Source organism: Vulpes vulpes, unplaced genomic scaffold, assembly GCF_048418805.1.
Source record: "Vulpes vulpes isolate BD-2025 unplaced genomic scaffold, VulVul3 Bu000000642, whole genome shotgun sequence".
Classification (NCBI taxonomy): Eukaryota; Metazoa; Chordata; class Mammalia; order Carnivora; family Canidae; genus Vulpes; species Vulpes vulpes.
The window spans coordinates 734,032-753,421 of NW_027325668.1; the positions used below are offsets into that span (position 1 = coordinate 734,032).

Genomic DNA, 19,390 nt, shown 5'->3' on the forward strand with positions numbered 1-19,390 from the left:
GGCTGCGGCGAGGCCTGTCCACGGGGTCTCCGGGCAGGGCCTGCAGGGCTCCCAAGTGCTCGCGGCAGAGGCCTCGCCGCCTGGACGGAGGCCTGGGCCTCGCTGAAGAGCGGGTCGGCTTCCGTCACACACACGGGGACGCGCTCCTGGGCCTCGTCCGCGACGCGGCCCCGCTCCAGCTGGGGCCCACAGACGCCCCCACCACTCGGCTGGGTTCTCAGCCCTCCGCAGAGGACACAGGGGCGACACCCCGGCCGCACCCTCAGCGCTCCGCGGGGGGCATCCGCGTGACCTCATTGCGCACGGCGTACCGGACGTCAGGCGCACGTCACGCACGCACGTCACGCACGCTGGCCGCACGCAGCGCCCCTCCTCGGCGGTGTCCTAGACGTGAGCCGCCGCCTGTCCTGGGTCTCGTCGACACACGAGACGCTCCTGGCGGTCCGGGGGAGAGCGCCCGGGTCTGGGCCGTGGGCCGAAGACGCCAGATCTGGCGGGTCCTCGCGGCGTGTGTGTTCTCCTCAGGGAGGCCGCGCTGCTTGCGTGGGGAGGCCTGGGCAGGCAGAGCACATGCACCTGCCGGCCGGCTCCATGGCACAGGATGACGGGGCGGGTCCTGGATGTGGGGAGCCTCCTCCAGGGCTTCCAGCCAGATCTCCAGGGGCACCTCCCTGCCGTGACAGGACCGGCTCCCTCCATTGTCCAGGGATGTGCTGCACTGTGGGGTGACTGGGCCCCTAGTCAGACCCTCGACCAGTTGGGGCTGCCTGCCCAGATGCTTGGCCTCCACGACACGTTGGACAACTGACGCCCCGTCGAGCTTCCTCAGCTGGGGATGGGAGTGCTCCAAGGCGGCCGTCTTCACCGGGAACTAGTCAGCTCCCTCCAGGCCTACTACGTTTCTGCAAGGTACGTTCTCAAAGGATCATCATAAGGATGATTCCCGGGCTTGCTTCAGGGGCAGGTTCTCTTCCTTGGCAGGAGTGTGGTCAGGAGTCTGCATCATGATCATTTCATGATATATACAAATATTGAATCATTATGTGTGCACCTGAAAGCAACATGACGTTACATGTCATGGATACCTAAACAAAAAGTGATTTTTTACAAACAAACAAAAAAACCCCCACAAAACAGAGAGAGAGGATACAGTAAGGTTTATTACTCACATAATGAAGCCTTCTTAAAAAAAAAACAAAACAAAACAAAAAAAAAAAAAAACGGTTATCTCACGAGCAGGTCCAAAAGCAGAGCCTGGAGATAACAGATAAAAGACACCAGTTAGGCTTTTCTTGAAATTAGGGGATCTGCTTGAGTGAATGTTCCCATGAATGGGCCTGGGATTTGCATGGTTGGAACTTCCTACTCGTGCCAAAGGAGGGAGCACCCAGCCTTTCTTATCAGCTTAGCCAGTTGTGGGGCAGATGACACAGGGCTTGAAAACTTTCAGCAGTTAAATGTCAAAGATGAAGTCAGAGTTTGTTAAGATGCCAGAAGACAATGGCCCTTAAGGGCCTTTGCAACCACTGCTTTCTCTCCCATGAATCATCTTTGATCCAGTGTAACAAAATGTGGGTGGTTTCTTGTATTCTGGACTTATGGTGTAAGCTGACGGGACCTTGTTTTAAGTACTTAACATTCTAAATTCAGAGACCCACCGGAAATTGGAATTGTTGAGAGGTGCCGGTTAGAGAAAGGACACACGTTAACCCTGCTCATTCATCCCTACCAATTACTATAGAATGAACATTGGAAAATAATACTATGGTTGACATGTTGCAGAGATTGCTGTTCATGGAAAGCCTTCCCACTTTGGGGACATGGAAGGGGGCTCTATGAATTTTATTTTGAAAGTTTGGTAAAGGCTTCAAGAAGAGGAAACAGTTTTCATTCTTTGTTTATACATGTGCTTGGAACAAGGATTGCTGAAATTCTCCTGTGCTAAATGAACAGAAGGAAGGAGAATTGGAAAGAGAAAAGAAAGAGAGGGGGGAGAGAATGTGTGTATCTGTGCGTATGGGTAAGCTGCAGACATGAGAAGGAGCAGAAACACCTTCTCCAAGGATACAGGGGGAGCATTCTGCAGGGTCCCACGGGACCTCGAAGGGCAAATACAATTGGGGGATATAGCCTTGCCATGACACCTACAGATTTGAGGAGTGAAGGGGCAAAAGGGACATTAAACATTAAAGGAATTCATCAGCTAAGGGTCAGCTGAGAGATGGGGCCAAACCCACAAATGTAAAAATGCCGAGGGGAGCTGCACACAAATACTTTGTCATGGTTTGTTGGAGCTCATAGACATGAATATAATAATTATATCAAGCAAAGAAAAGACTACAATCCCACGCTAGTGAGTAAGAAAATATTGGAGTTCCCTTTCTTAACTCATGCCTCAGTACACAAAAGGAGGGAAGGGAAGTTTGGGAAAGACAGACCATAATTTTCTCTGCTTAACTCCATCTTTCATTAGCTCAAGGTAAGACTAATCTGTGCTACACAGTTGGGAAGGTGAGAGAGGAAATGGTACTGTTGAGTTTGAGAGTAAAGTTTTAAATTGTAGCAAGTCAGCCTTAAATGGGAAAGTGAGGTCCTTCCAGAAACCAAGGGAGATCAGAGAAGCTTTTGAATCTGGTTTCTCATTTTGTTTTGTTTTGTTTTAATGAACCTTTAGCAGGAAATTTTATCAACATAGTACCACATGAAGATAGTTACTAAAATATAGAACTTCAAGAAATTATTCCAGATACAGTCACATAACTGAATCATTCTGGAGCTTTCGACCTCAGTATAGGTGTTCTATCCCTGTGGGGCTACCTCTGACCATCATTGGTATGTGTTTTGTACCCTTCACTGTGGATGGTTGAGAAAGTACAGTAAACAAGTGGAATTTGAAGGTCACTGTCCTCTGTTGTGTATGTGTGTGCATGTCATTCACATACAGAATTATCCAAATATGTTTATTATGGGAAATATGATCACCCTCCACCATGGGGTGGTTTATACTAAGAATAGTAGGCTATAGAATAAAAATTAAGAACATCAATATTTGTTAAAGAACTGTTCACACAGAAGTGAGAGGAAGCACATTTAAAAGTCGTAGGTGTGACCAGAATAACATGGAGACAAACTCAGAGGAGAAAGGGAAGAGTAAAGAGTGTAAAACCTACCAAAAAAGATTACCCTAAGATAAATACTAAGATGTTGCACTGATGGTAGCATTTCAGATATCCGAGTGTCTTAAGCTATTTCTGTGACATTTATGGAGGAGTTTGAATAATAAATGGCTGTAGAGAAAAGTTGTTGAACACTAGCCATAGGAAAGTGGAAATCCCTATATATATATATATATATATCCTTTGCAATTGTCTTATAAACATTAACAGAAAACTAAACAAGTGGAAAATATTTCATCTACCTAATTTTAAAAATTATCTCAGCCGGAAAAATGTAAAAAAATGGCTATCTATATAAAAGATAGTTCCTACCTGTTTTGCAATTTATGACATCATTTCATTATGACAACTGTGAGAGCAATAATGCAATGCTGTCGGAGCCATTTTCCAGATTTGGGACCTGGGTGACTGACTGTACAACCTATGGAAGACATTTCTCTTTTCTAGATCTTAGTTTATGAATCTAGTCAATTTTGACTAAACCTCTAGACTTTACATTTTTATTTTACTCACATGTCCACAAATAATTTATATTCACACGCAGTGTAGGAAAAATAAACCACCTGTGTTTCCAACACTGTTGTCCCACGTAAAAGCTGTGTAACTTTGGACAATTGACATATGCTCTCAGTGTCTCAGTTTCCTTGTTAAGTAAGTCAAAGTAATAATAATAGTCACTCTGTAATGTAATGAGGACAAATAAGATATTATATACAAAAACTTTCACAGAGTGTCTGGTAAAAGGTGATTTCTTAGTAAATGCTATCTAATATTATAATTGCTTGTAATTCTAAAATGGCCTATGTTACATTTGTGTAAATGTATGTCTATATGAGTTTATATGTGATAGGCATATAGTGTATAAAGAGAGATAAATATATCTATAGTCCTTTTTTAGAGTGTAGGAGCATATATTTCTTTTAATATATTTAACAATTTTGAACTTTATAAAATCATTTCCACAAAATCCATATGCGTAGATATGAAACTTAAAACATAGAATTTCTAGCTCTCGAGGATTCCCACAAGAGGGGAAAAAGATTCTCTTCATGACTGGAAGAATAGAAGCACTTTGAGACAAACATGTGCTTCAGACTATAATCCACTTTCCTTTCCTACCATGGCACAGACAGCGTTATGAACCAGAAAATTGTTTGAGCAGCCACAGATAAGGAATTACAAATCTGGAGGTTCAAGAGTTGTATAAAGCAGATGTAAGGTTAATTTGCATGGTTTAGTTCCCTCCCAGATTTTTTTCAATATATTTCAATGGCTTAAAACTCTGAAAAACTGATAGGAAATAAAAAGGTTTCTATAGGCTCTCTGATTTCTTGCTGACTCAGCTGTCTGAAGGCAAAGCCAATTACTATGGCTTGCATTTTCTTGTGCAGAAACCAGAACATACTCATAGTTAAATAGAGTCATTAAATATTTAGGGGAGGGAGAAAAGTTTTATGAATTGAGATGATGACAACAAAAAACTATGTATGGGTATTTTCCTCTTAAACAACAAGAAAACACTTTTCTGAGAGTAACTTGAAAATCTCAAGCATGAAATATGATTTGATTTAATATCCATTTAATGATTTTTTTATATTTTATTTTTTTATTTTATTTTATTTTATTTTTAATTTTTTTAATTTTTATTTATTTATGATAGTCACAGAGAGAGAGAGAGAGAGGCAGAGACACAGGCAGAGGGAGAAGCAGGCTCCATGCACTGGGAGCCTGATGTGGGATTCGATCCCGGGTCTCCAGGATTGCGCCCTGGGCCAAAGGCAGGCACCAAACCACTGCGCCACGCAGGGATCCCCATTTAATGATTTTTTTAAATGTTGATTTTTTGGTTGGCATGTAAGAAGAAATATCCTCTGATATAAAGCTAAATTTTATCCTTGGCGTAATAAAAAAACCAATATGGTCTTCTGAACAAAGAACTAGCTGAACAATTGGGATTCTATTATTGGCCTCACCAGTGACTTACTTGCTCAGTGACCTCAGACATCGCTTAAATGGCTTTGTGCCTCAAGGTTCCCAGCTGTAATATAGAGATTATAATGCCTGCACCTACTTCATGGGACTGTAGAACTATTTCAGTTGAGTTTGTTTAAAACCCCAAAGGTTTTTGAAACTATCAGAAATAACAGTTAAATTCAAACAAGGTTGTATTTCATTAATTTCTTTTTACTGTTTGATTTGGCTTTCTTGTAGTCTTATATAATCCTTTTTGTACTAAAATAAGTCACTAGGATGAAATTAATAGGTAAAGATTTTCGTGGGATATTAAGGAACAATTTTAACAGTGAAGGGAAATTAAGAATACACTTCTGAGATCCACTGATATAACTTCTACTCCTTGGCATATTTAACTCATGATTCAAAAGAGAATTGTAATATGATCATGTAACTTGGAACTTCTCACTAAATCTATAATTGGCAATTTTCTTTTTTTTAATATTTTATTTATTTATTCATGAGAGACACAGAGAGAGAGAGAGAGAGAGAGGCAGAGACACAGGCAGAGGGAGAAGCAGGCTCCCTGCAGGGAGCCCAAGGTGGGACTCGATCCCGGGACTCCAGGATCACGCCCTGGGCCAAAGGCAGGTCCTAAACCAATGAGCCACCCAGGGATCCCCTCAATCGAGATTTTCTCATACTGTCTCTATAAATGCACTGATAATGCATCTTCATTTCTCCAAATCCAGAAGACCTATTAAAGCCCTGTTCAAATGCCATGTCCTTCTAGATTCCTTCCCTCTTTGTAACACTATGTGTCATCCAATAAGGAGTTCTGAATAGTAGGAGGACTTGAGTAAGAGAGATAGCTCATTTTTTATATTCCTGACGTTTCATGATTTCTTACAATTATAAATACATTTGCATACAAATATATATGTATACGTTTATTATTTATTCAAAATTATTCTTGAAAAGAACTTTGAAAAGTTCTTCTCGAACTCCAAACTAGAACTCACTACTCCAACCACAGAAATATCTTATTTGCTCTGTTCTCACAACACTTCTTAGAGTCTTAGACTTTTGCATTTTTACGAAAACTTAGAATCAAGGTACGGTCGACATTTCTCACCTGTAAGTGAAATAGTCTCAACTTAATAATCCTTCCTCCTGCCATATCCCTTAGTCTATTTGGTGTCATACTTTGGTTTTTATTCTTTGTTTTGTTTTTACATATTTAAGCTTTTTATCGTTGATTTAGCTTCTTTTGGTCTCCAATATCATGCTGAAGTGCTGTCTAGTGTTCCTATGTGCAAAAGTGTACAATGTGTCTTACAAAGAAAATACATGTGGTAAGCTGCATTCAGACAAGAGTTATAGTGCTATTTGCCATTAATTCAAAGTTAATCAATCAACAATATATATTAAAGAAAGTATTTTTAAAGAGAAACATAAAACAAAGTTATATATTGATCAGTTGATAAAGATGTTGTGATCAGTTCTCAGGAATATATCCCTGCATTATCCTTAGGAAAAGTGGTTCTGTATTTGCTATTTTGGCATGTGTGGTCACTTTATAGAATATAACTACCCACCAATAATAAGAAATGGCTGTGCCTATTTTGTTTGTGTACAAACACTGCCTTCAGCAATATTTTAAAATCTCCCTTCTAATTCCACAGTAGTGCCTGTCTTGTGCACATTTCCAATTTTATGGTCATTTCAATTATAAACAAAAATTTGGCCAACTTTAAAGCTTCAGTTTCATATTCGTTTTAATGCTTGCCTCCTTCTTTCCCACAAAACTAGCCAGATAGCTATCCCAAGAATGAAACTGAGGCATACATCTTTTACTTTTTGTTATCTTGATATTCTGAGCCGCCTTCCGTGCCAAAATGGAATAGGACATGTAGTTACTCATATGAATATTGCTGTAGTTTTCTTTTCTTCACCCTGCTGCTCTTGTTAAGACTAACTGGTCATTGATACTGTTTCTGTGCAGCATCCAGATGCTGGCTCTCTTTTCACATCCAATATTGCACTCTGCACTCTGCATGTGATTATATCATTGTACACCAAAACAAATAGCCACATGTCTTTCTTCCTCAAATCATGTCATTCTTTAGATCTGGTATATGTGATATTCTATTATTTCTTCTTTTAATAGCTACCGTAGTAATCATTAATGTTATTGTAGATTTTTGCTTTCCCCCTTTTTGGGAAAATGATAGTATTATTCTTTGCCACTCCACACATTATATGAAGTCATGTGCTTCTTAGAGTAGAAACCTCTAAGAAGTAGGACATAATTTGCAATGTCCCCTTTCACTACCACAGCAATCTACATCTCACTGCAGACAGTAGAATCGTCACCAAATTATATTCTTGATGGAGTATAATGTTGAGACAAACCTCCCAGTTGATAGTATCAAAAGTAAAGTGGTGCCTTAAAAAATAAAGTATGTGGCATTGGCTTATAAATTCTCCAGATTGTAAAAGACAACGTTAATCAGAAGTTAAAGACCGCATTGGTGAAATATTTGATAAAATTGTTTTTTGAAGTAATTTACAAGGAAGACTGGATAACTAAGAAATGTTTAGATCTAAAGATTGGCATTGGTAGTATGTTTCAGTTTGGGGTGATTTCTTTAAGAAACGTATTTTGAAAAAAAGAGGCAAACTGAAAAAAAGTGGCCAGTTTGCAAGTAGGAATAAAAAATAAAATAGAGATTTCAGAAACTCAGTGATTTCAAATGTTGAAAAAATTTACCGAATTAAGACCCCAATACAAAGAGATAACACTGAGAAAACATTTTGACTCAGAAAGGCAGATCAGTGTTCAGCCTTGGTAATTTTGGTCTAGCAACGACGATGTGATTTAGCTGAATGTGAAGTTCGTAAAAGATACACATGATTGGCTCCTCCAAGTCAATAAGAGCTGGCTCTAGCATCCCCCCTGTCTCTCATCTTCCAATAAGCTATCTTTGGCTTTCTCTCATAGTCATAGAAGGAGTTCCAGAAAATAGGCAGAAGTATTCAATAACACTTGAGGCCTAAATGCATAACTGATCCACTGTGATTTCCCTTATATTTTATTGCGCAGAGCGCATCACAAGGATGTGAAAAATCATGAATGTGGAAAATGATTCCAAATCATAAATGTGGAAAGTGATTCCAAACCATGATATGAGTTTCCATAAAGTCCTATTACAATGCATACACATTTGCTAAATCTAATAAATGTTACTTAAGGCTACTAATAGGAGAGAGAATTAAGAAAGAAATATTAAATGGTAATAGTTCTAGTTTTTATTTTTTGTGATATTTCAATTACAACAATATATATTCCATCTAAGCTGTGAAAGATGAAGAAATTTACAAAATTTCATTTTACCCATTAATCATCTGCCAACCATTAAACTTAGTCTTGTAAAAGTTGTTACATTTTTATTTTTAAAGACTGTTTTTAGATAGATTTGCTTTGGTAACAAATAGCCCCCAAACTTCAGTGGCATAAAACATTACTTTTAGTAATTTTAAGCACATTTACTTTTAATCAGGAGCTATATGTTTGTATGCTTTATATGCCTTTCCATTACGGACTGTGATTAAAGGAACAATCTCTGCTTGGGACATCTCTGTTGGCAAAAAGACAAAGCAAGATAGCTGGTAGAAACTTAGAGTTACCTTTTCTACTCAAGTGTGTTAAGTCATATCTGCTCCCGATTAAATTGACAGCTTGTTATTGAAAATAGTAACAGTGACAATAATAATACAATAAAAAATGAACTTATTTCCTTAAACTAAAATATTATGGTGAATTTATATCAGATAGTCATAATAAGTAAGTATTTTAGGGAAGAGTAAGAGTGATAAGCTTATAGCAGACAATGGCTCATAGAAATCCTGAAATATTTCTGGAAAACATAAGGGAGGGAATCAGTATTGGGGTAGGCCATTTTTTCCTCCTTAGAAATAGCTCTCAGATCTTTTCTTCTTTATCCTTGTCTCCAGTCTCTCGAAAGTCCTTCTTTTTGTACAGTAACCCTTGACGTATCTTAAAAGGACAACAGAAAGCAAGGACCCCGAGTTTACATCCACATAAACCTAAAACTCTTCATACATTTTTCAAACACCATGACACTATATAATCTCACATTACCTAAACTTCATCACTAGGAAATAAGGATTCCATTAATTTGCTATTCTAATTTGTGAAAGAAACTTATTCATTCCAACAGGTCTACAACTGAAGTTCCAAATTCAGCTGCAACCTTATGCATCTAAAGACTAAGGGGAGTTTTATTAGTTTCTTAGGGCCACTGTAACAAACTACTAAAAATTGGGTAGCTTAAAACAACAAAAATTTATTTTCTCCTAATTCAGAAGATTGGAAGTTCAAATTAAAGTGTTGACAAGATTGGTGGTGACCGGAGGTTCTCTCCTTGTTCCTGGTGGTTGCTGGCCATTCTTGAAATTACTTGACTTGTAGATATATCACTCCACTCTCTGCCTTTGTCTTTACATGGTGCTCTCCTTTTGGATTTGTTTATGAATCTCTTTCTTCTTATGAGAACACCAGTCATATTGGATTTAAGCTCCACCTTAATCCACTATGTTTTCATCTTAACTTGATTGTATCTACAAAGACACCACTTTCAAATAAAGTCACCTGCATGGGTTCTGAGTGGATATATATTTTGGGAGATTACTATTCAAGCCAGTATAGGAGGCTCAACCAAATCTATTCAGGATAAACTCAAAGACCCACATCAAGACCCATTTTAATCAAACTGCCAAAAGCCAAAACCAGAGAATCTTGTAGGTAACAAAAGAAAAATGACTTATCATATATAAGGGATCTTCACTAAAATTATAAGCAGATTTCTCACCAGAAATTTTGGAGGCCATAAGAAAGTGAGCTGATATATTCCAAGTTCTAAAAGAAGAAAAAGTATAAACCAAGAATAATATATCCAGCAAAATTGTACTTCAAAAATATCATAAATTAAGATTTTTGTCTTATAAAAATCTGAGGGAATTTGTTACCACTACACATGCTCTGCAAGAAATACTAGAGTCTTGAATGTCAAAAGGAAAATATAATAGATGGTAACTGAAAGATGTATGAAGAAACAAGGATTTCAGGAAATATAAATATATAAGCAATTACAAAAGCTATTATTACTGTAACAATAGTTGGTAACTTTACTTTCTGTTTTTTGTAGGAATAAGAAATGAAAACTTTTTAAAATACTATTATTAGTCTAAAAGTATCATTGGAAGTTTGGTTTGTAATTCCACATTTTGTTTTCTACATAATTTAAAAAAACTGGTGAATTAAAAAAATATCAACTTACGGTTTTGGATATACAGCATATAAAGATGTAATTTTGTGACATCAGCACCTGAAAGGAATAGGGATAGAGCTATAAAGGAGCAGAGCTTTCATATAGTATTGACAAATTCAAATTAGCATATTATTATAGTTTCAGGTATAATTTTAAATATAATCCTCATAGTATTCACAAAGAAAATAGCTTTAGAATACACACAAGAGGGGGTTAGACAGGACTTTAAATGTTTCACTAAAAGAATCAACTAAACATGAAAGAATATGGTAATGCAAGAAATTAGGGACAAAAAAGCTATAAGACATATTTGATGTAAATCAAATAGCAAAATGACAGAAGTCTTTATCAGTAATTACATTAAATATAAATTGATTAAATTCTCCAATCCAAACATAGAGAATGGCTGAATGGGTTAAAACATGGTTAAACTATCTGCTGTCTATAAGAGACTCACTTTAGATCCAAGACACGAACGTGTGGAAAGTGAAAAGATGGAAAAAACCCTTGCAAATAGTAACCAAAAGAGGAGAGGGTGGCTATAGTAACACTAGAAAAAATAAACTTTAAATGAAAAAAAGGTAATAAAAGTTAAGGGACATTATATATTAATGTTCATACGGCATGATACAAAATTATAAACATTTATATACCTAATAACAATCAAAATATATAAAGCAAGGTTGTCTTCCCTTGGTAATCTAATCTTTCTTCTTGGAAGAAGCCTTAAAGAAATAGTTTTGCAATAATAGTTTGATGCTTTAATACTTCACTCTCAATAATGATTAGAAAAATCAGAAGAGATTTCTCTGGAGAGGGAAGAAGGAAATAGAGGACTTGAACCACACAACTAAACCAGTTACATCTAACAAACATATATATAGAGTTCTCTACCCAACAACAATCATTCTTTTCAACTGTACATGGGATATTTTCCAGGAAATTGGAACCCTTGTGCACTGTTGATCAGAATGCAAATTTGCACAGCCATTGTAGATAAACAGGGAGGTGTGTATGTGTGTGTGTTTTAAGATTTTATTTATTTATTCATGACAGACACACAGAGAGAGAGAGTGAGAGAGAGAGAGGCAGAGACACAGGCAGAGGGAGACGCAGGCTCCTTGCAGGGAGCCCGATGCAGGACTTGATCCCAGGACTCCGAGATCTTGCCCTGGACCGAAGGCAGGTACTAAACCACTGAGACACCCAGGGATCCCCTCAAGATGGTCAATTTTAATATATCATGTATATTTTACCACAATTTTAAACTGGAAAAAATGATTATTTACCGTTAAAGCAAAAATAATAACAATGTGGTGTGGAGTTTATAACATATGGGGAAATAAATGTGTGACAACAATAACAAATGGCCATGAGGATAGAAATGGAAGTATACTATTATAAGGTTCTCACACTTTACATGAAATGGTTTAATATTACTTGAAGTGTTGAAACGTTAAACATATATACCATCAACCTGCAATCACTAAAATAAGTATTTATAGTTAATTGGTGAACAAAAGTGATATGTGAATTCATAAAAATATCCAATTAGTATAAATTAAAGAGAAGAAAAAGGCAACAAAGAACACATGGAAAAATGGAAACAAAAATAGTAAGATTTAAACCTTGAATGGTTAAACATAACACTACTGTGTTATCTGAGACATATACCTGAGAGGAAAAAAAAAGCAATACCTATACAAAGATTTATATGCAAATTGTTTGTAGTTTTATTCATAATATTCATAATATTATTATTCATAATATCTTAAAACTGAGGGGCACTTGGGTAGCTCAGCGGTTGAGCATCTGTCTTTGGGTGAGGTCATGATCCTGGGTTCTTGGGATCAAGTCCCACATCAGGGTCCCCCCAGGGAATCTGCTTCTCCCTCTGCTCATGTCTCTGCCTCTCTCTCTCTGTGTGTGTCTCTCATGAATAAATAAAATCTTAAAAAAAATAAGACACACACAAAAAAGCATATACTATAGGATCTAACTAAAGAAAATTTTAGAAAATTCAAACCAATAAAAGATGTCAGAAATAAAATCAGTTATTGCCTAGGAAAGATTGGAGGTAGCTTGGTTGGGAACTGTGATTACCAAGGGAAGACACAAATTTTTGTAGGTTATGGAGATGGGTTCAATATCCTGATTGTATTAATTGTTTCACAGGTTTATATATTGTCACAACTTACCAAATTCTAACTATAAATTAGACTTTATTGTAGTTAATTACATCTCAAAAAATAAAACTAGCATAAAGGCTGAAACAGAGACATTAGCAATCCCATTTTAAACAACAAATATAAAGATTAAAAAATTACCTTTTATTATAAGACATAGTTTACATATGTTTTCTCTAACTAGAATTCCTATATGCAACATTCCAGAGAAGCTGTGTTAAAAGACACTGTGTTAAGAAGTAATGTCTAAAAATTTGTCAGTCTATACCATCTGTACCCATTGTATAAACATCTTTCTGTTAGATAACTTGAAGATTTATTATGGAAGCAGCAAATATAGTGCATGTTCACCAAAAATGTATCACATACTGTAGGAGAAGACACAGGCCATTGTATATCAACTAATTGGTCATGGAAAAACTATATATATTAAAAACAAAAAACTTCAACACATTAAGTCAATCATACTTTTGGAACAAGACACATTATTGGTTTCATTTTAAAATTTAGGAGATCCGTGGGTGTAAAATTCATACAATATTGTTTCTTGTGATTCCTTTTAAAAATGCAAATATCTCCTAGGCCTGCAAATTTCCTGAAATTCAACACCTTCTGCTCTGTTGAAATACACAGATATGTTCATCTTTAATTAATAGCTCACTACAGACTGAAATTTAGTACCCTTCAATTATTATGGTTTGATTTAGAGAAACAATACTTAATTTTTTTTTTTATAGTCAAACTTATGGGCACCTGGGTGGCTCAGTCAGTTAAGCGACCTACTTTTGATCTCAGTTTAGGTTTTGATCTCAGGGTTGTGAGTTCCAGCCCTGTGTTGGGCTCCATGCTGGGTGTGGAGCCTACTTAAAAAGAAATAAAATAAAACAAAAATCAATCAATCAATAAACAGTCAAATGTATTATATTAGTGGTATATGTTATTAAAACTACCTCTCAGAATGCATGGGTTGGAAAGATAATGAAAATGTTTCCCAGTTTGGGAATTACCTCCTTGTCATACGTCAAAAAGTTATTAGAATTAATTATTAATATTAATATTAATCAATTAATATTTACTTCCATCACTTTGTTCATATCTGCATAAGTCCCTATATTGCAGATACCTTATGTAGTCTTAATCTATATCTATACCTGTATGTAACCAAGTGTGCTGGAAATCTGAGACAAAAGAATAGCTTAAAATGGATGAGCATATTTTAGTCTATATGAAATTTACTATCAATTGAGACGATAGGTCTTAATTGATTTTAGTTATGTGTGTATGGGGGAGAGTGTAGGTAAAGGAAACATTAATTGTATCTTTGCCTCAAATTCTGACTCAATAGAAACTTGAATTTTTCATTTTAAATGTTATTTGTTTAACTATGTTAAGTTTATTTTTACCTGAGAAACTTAGGAATCACAGAGACACAAAGATAGTAGTGATCCCATTCTAAATAGTGTGGATATAAAATCTTTTCCTTATGGTGCTAGTTTGTACAGCTCATTTCCATGCCCTGTTACTCACTAATGCTATTATAGTTAAATTGGAATCTTTCTAGTGACAATCACACTACATGAAATGTTTCCTTGTAATTATATTAGAAGAAGATATGTTGTGAAAACTGTTAGCTTGACTAGTTAAAACTTGTAAAATGTATGTTATTCTTGCACTTAGCTACATATTTTTGGAAGAAAAAAAAGTATATACAGTGTTCCTTGGCACCTGTGCGTATGTGTGCTCTCTCTAAAACAAACAAACAAACAAATAAATAAATAAATTATTTTTAAAAAAGAATCTCTGATTTGTAGCCAATTCCAGCAAAAATGTGGGTAACCTGGGGACCCACTACTTGTGATTGGTGTTTGAGGTGGGACAGTCTGAAGCTTTAATCATTGGGGTCTGCATACTGATCCTGGGTAGTTAGTAACGGAATTAAAATAAATTGTAGGACATGTAATTGGTATCTGCAGAAAATTGGAGAATTTCTTGGTGTAGAAAATCTACATATTTGGTGTCTAAAGTGTTGCCAAGAGAGAAACAATTTTCTTTTAAAGTCAAAATATACTCCCATAAACCTGGAATTCCCCAGAAAATACATTGTCTCCATAAGGATGAAATAGGAATTATGCCTCCCCTGCCACACTATGGAAATGAAAAATGTCTGGATTCTTTATCATTGAGTGAGGGCAGAAAATAATTCTAAAATAAGCAGAACGCACTGTATTTATAACCAAGTGCCATTTTACATATATGCAAGTTTGTTTTGGACATAGATATTATTCTTTTTTCATGATGCCATAATGAGGTCATACATTATGGTTGCATATTTGTTTAAAAAGGTTGTAAGCTTCCAGAAGGTGGGGATAGTAGCGTTGAATTTCTCTCATTATCTTCCTGCTGCTGGGTCCAGAGCAAATGTGCAATAAATGACTTGGGTGAAGAACATGGATTATTTGTGCCAGAAGGAGCAGTAGTGTTTGGGGGAAAGGTCATGGCCGAATGCCCTTATGGATTTTGCTTATCTTGGGCAAGGGATGTTAGAATAATTGTAAAATATGGAGAAATTCCTTTTCACTCTGGAAATTTGGGTTATTTTGTGTGCAGAGACCGATATCCTGATGGCTGAGTTATAACTAGAAGAAAAACACTGAATGTGGTTGGGGACAGCCATTTCTCTTTCTTTTATGGGAAGAAATTATGGTTATTACCTGAGATTTCATAGCCATGAATAGAGTACTGATAGAAAGATTCTGAAGTATCTCAGATTTTTCTAGGTATTGTTCTAATCCAAAGAATCAAGGGTTCATAGGTAGTATGAATTAGGAAGCATACAGTTATAATGTTAAGGATTAAACAAACACAAAGACAATGACTCTGAATCCAGACTGCCTAGATTCATATACCAACTCAGCATTTTTTAAAGACTTTATTTATTTATTTATTTAATTATTTGACAGAGAGAGAGAGAGAGAGAGAGAGCACAAGCAGGAGGAGTGGTAGGCAGAGGCAGAAGGAGAGAGAGAGGGAGAAGCAGACTCCCTGCTGGACAAGGAGACTAATGCAGGGTTCCATCCCAACCCTGAGATCATGACCTGGGCTGAAGGCAGACGCTTAACCAACTGAGCCACTCAGGCACCCCTAGCCACTCAGTTGCCCCCCAACTCAGCTTTAACTAGCTGTATAACTTGGAGATACTATTTCTTTGTCTGTACAATGGGGACACCCACAAATTTCACCTCATACAATCATTGACAATATAAGTGAGTTAATTTAGATAAAGTGTGTTTAGGTCATATCTTGACACAATATTACCATATTAATATTATCTCTCTGCTTTCTTACCTGGACACCAGTAAGCTGAGGGGAAGGGAATATACTATTCAACTCTACCTGTTCCACAGCTCTAAAGGCTGCAACATAATAATAACAATAAAAATGATAATAAAATTTATTAACATCTTGTATATCAGTCGCTGTAATTTTATATTTATTTCTTTCCCTTATTACAATGAGGATAGTAACATCAATATGTCCATCTTACAAAGAAACTTATCATTAAAGAAACTTATTACCTTGCTTAAAAACAAACAAATAATAAGCAATGATGTTAAATTCCGGCTTAGTCTAACTTCTGAGTACTCTTTTAAAACCAGTTATGCCATCTTAAAAGGAGAAGAATTTGATAAAACATGCATTGGATAGATGAAAGAACAAATGAATTTCAAAAAAAAACCACATCATCTCTTTTCACAATAAATTTACTTTATGGATATGTTTAGTAATGATAATGACTTCACATTCATTTCAGCACTGGTAAATGTGTTTTTTTTCAGTATCTTTTAAAGGTACTACAGCAAAGTGGTCTCCATAAGGCAAAATAAAATGTGGTGCCCTGGTATCTGTTTCTTTAATTGAGCTTTTAAAATATATATCATTTGAATGAAATTATAATGATTTCATTAACCTATTTTGCCCTTTCTCAAATATACTGACTATAAATGTGATAGGAAATTACAACTGCCCATTGCTGGAAGAAAGCAATCAAGCTAGATTGACCAATATGATTATTACATGCCTGTCTGACAACTTTTTCCCCCTAGATACTGAAGCTGAAGTTGGCAGACCATATAAATATCTATTTGTCTATTTATGAAAAAATTAAATCAGGAAAACTCAGGATCAAAATTTTAATTAATCAGTTTTACAGAAGGAAATCTCAAATTTTTAGTTCTTAGGGATTTCCATTTTAATAGTAATTATAAAACATTCTGGCTTAGTTTGTTATACAGAGGTGATGGATATACATTCAGTGATTTTCAACGGGAAGCTTAAAATGCATTCCCAAATACCAAAATGTTTTACTGTGAAATAATTTTAAAATTTAGGAGAAAAAGAGACTATTAAGCTCTTAAAGGTGTTTAGGTTCATTTGCTAGATACCATATAAGCCAGATGCTATATGAGATATAAGGACTTGCGGATTTAGTAATTTTCTCATCTTTCAAATGTGAAGAAGTGTTGTTAGATATGCCGACATATAGATACCCAGAGGAAAAAAAGAAACAAAAAGCGATGTGGTACTGGAGAGGAGGAAAATAAAATAGCAATCAAATAAAGAACAAAGATGCACTGCATTGTATAGGGGAATGCAACAAAATATTTTCTCTTTCTCCTTCCACCCCTTCTCACCTCACTCTCTCTCTCTCTCTCTCTCTCTCTCTCTCTTTCTCTATCTCTGTTTCTGTCTCTGTCATCTCTCTCTCTCTCTCTCTCTCTCTCTCTCTCTCTCACACACACACACACACACACACACATTCACACTTACACTCTGGATTGTGACCTGTAGTTTAAAAAAAAAAAAAAAAGAAATCTAAAGTGTTTGGCTGCTGGCACAGAAGCCCCATTTATAGGTGTAGTCTTTTAGGAATAGAGATTACAGAGAATCATACATCAGAAAATGAAAAATTTTCTTTCCAAAAAATCATTGATCATTTTATTATATATATATAACTATTTAATTCACCCTACAGGCCATTTTTTCAAATAATTGCTACTTTTGCCCTTGCTTTCCAACATTATTCACTCATTTTACCCATTTGAGAAAAATCCTCCCCTTAATGAAATATATCTCAAAACAGCTAGCATAAAAGACAAAAGAGTAGTTAGAATATTGAGATTGGCTTATTTTTGTGGGTTGAAAGGATTTTCAACCCACAAAAAAGGGCTTGTTTTCAAATAGGTAGTCTCTACATACATACCTGTGAACAGGATCTAAATACCTCCTATTTAAATAATTTATTATTTGGTTAATGACTGAAAAAGAAATTACTTGTCTTCGTCCAGTAAAAAGTTATGCTCTGAATTAGTATGATGTCTTCTTGTTCAAACCACACATAAATACACAGAGACCTTGATTTTTGCTGAAGATGTGTCCTGAGATTTGATGTATAAACCCATAGTTTGCCCCCCTTTTGGTCTTTCCTGGCACTTGGAGTCCCCATCATATTTTAATATGCTTTATATTCCAATTAGCAGTCCGCTTAAAAATCAGGTTGAAAATTTCTTGTTTATGGGAAGGGACTTTTGTTTTCTCTGTAACACCATTAAGAATTAGAACTGCTGTTTGAAATAGCAGGAATAGACAAAAAAATCCATTGATATAATATTGGACGACGTCTTTCCATAGAATGCTTATTACAAATGATAAACAGGCCTTACCAGGAAGTCCAGGTCATTTAACTTTCTCAAATTATAATTATAATTACCTGTATTTTGAGTGACAGGACCAGGTATCTAGAACCTCAGAGAAGATGCTGTTTTCTCTCTCTCTCTTTTTTTTTCCCCATACCAACAAATTTAAGGGCAGTTTTGAAATAAGACATGTTAATTCTGGAAACGACAATATCACTCTCCAATTTTCTTACAATGCTGGTGCTTTCCTTCCCAGTGTCCAGTAAATTTCCTCAGATCCCTACACTGGGAATAATTAGAATACATATCTCTGTAATCCACATTCCAAGAAGCAAACTCAGAGCAAATCACAATTTTTCTTTTTGCAGAGTAACTTAGTTTATGTTTGTGAGGGGGAAAAAACAATAAGCATAAACTTACCTGTATCAACACATGATTGATTAATAACCTCAAACCCTTTCTGTTTATTTGTATTGGAAAATTGGGTACACGCTAACCATAATAATTTTTTTCTTGGTGAAATTCCAAACACTACTTTGAGTTATAAATAATTTTATGCAAGCAGATGTAGAACTTTTTTTCTTTCTTTCTTTAGTTAACTCTGAGTCTGGGGAGTTCTGCTCAGGAGTGAATTAGCAATTTTGCTTCCATCAGAACCACTTCTCTGCAGAGGTTTATTCTCCAAATAAACCTTTTTTTCCACTTAAAGTCTCCCTAGCAGCCACAAACCCTGTGGCTTCCAAATTTTGCACCTTCTAAGATTTTTCCACCAGCCTTCCTTTCCACTCTCATCTTCATCCCACACCTTTCTTTCATGAAATACCTTCCACTTAATTCACCAGACAATTGTAGAAAATTTTGCTGACCCGGAGTCACTGAAAGCCCAGAAACCAATATGTGGAACACAGGAACCTATATATATGCCTAGGACTTCAGAGTAAGGAGCTTAGGTGGTTCATCAATGAGGAATAGTTATATAAGAATACATATTAAATATACAGAGACAAAGATAAAAATAGAGGGCAGCC

At 36.1% G+C, this 19,390-nt stretch overlaps 1 long non-coding RNA gene across 5 annotated transcripts in view; it reads right to left on the reverse strand.

The window, feature by feature from the left end:
- Positions 1-1,223: 1,223 nt before the first annotated feature.
- The window catches only part of LOC140596405 (uncharacterized), a 39,458-nt gene continuing 21,291 nt past the window's right edge, over positions 1,224-19,390 (reverse strand). For 2 of the 5 annotated variants that reach the window (XR_011998392.1, XR_011998389.1), the window contains 3 exons: positions 10,493-10,540; positions 10,025-10,071; positions 8,419-9,189 (listed from right to left, as the gene is read on the reverse strand). This is a non-coding gene — a long non-coding RNA (uncharacterized lncRNA). Of the gene's footprint in view, positions 1,255-8,418; positions 10,072-10,492; positions 10,541-19,390 lie in introns of those variants that run through there. The other 3 variants (XR_011998391.1, XR_011998388.1, XR_011998390.1) reach the window with 2 other exon arrangements.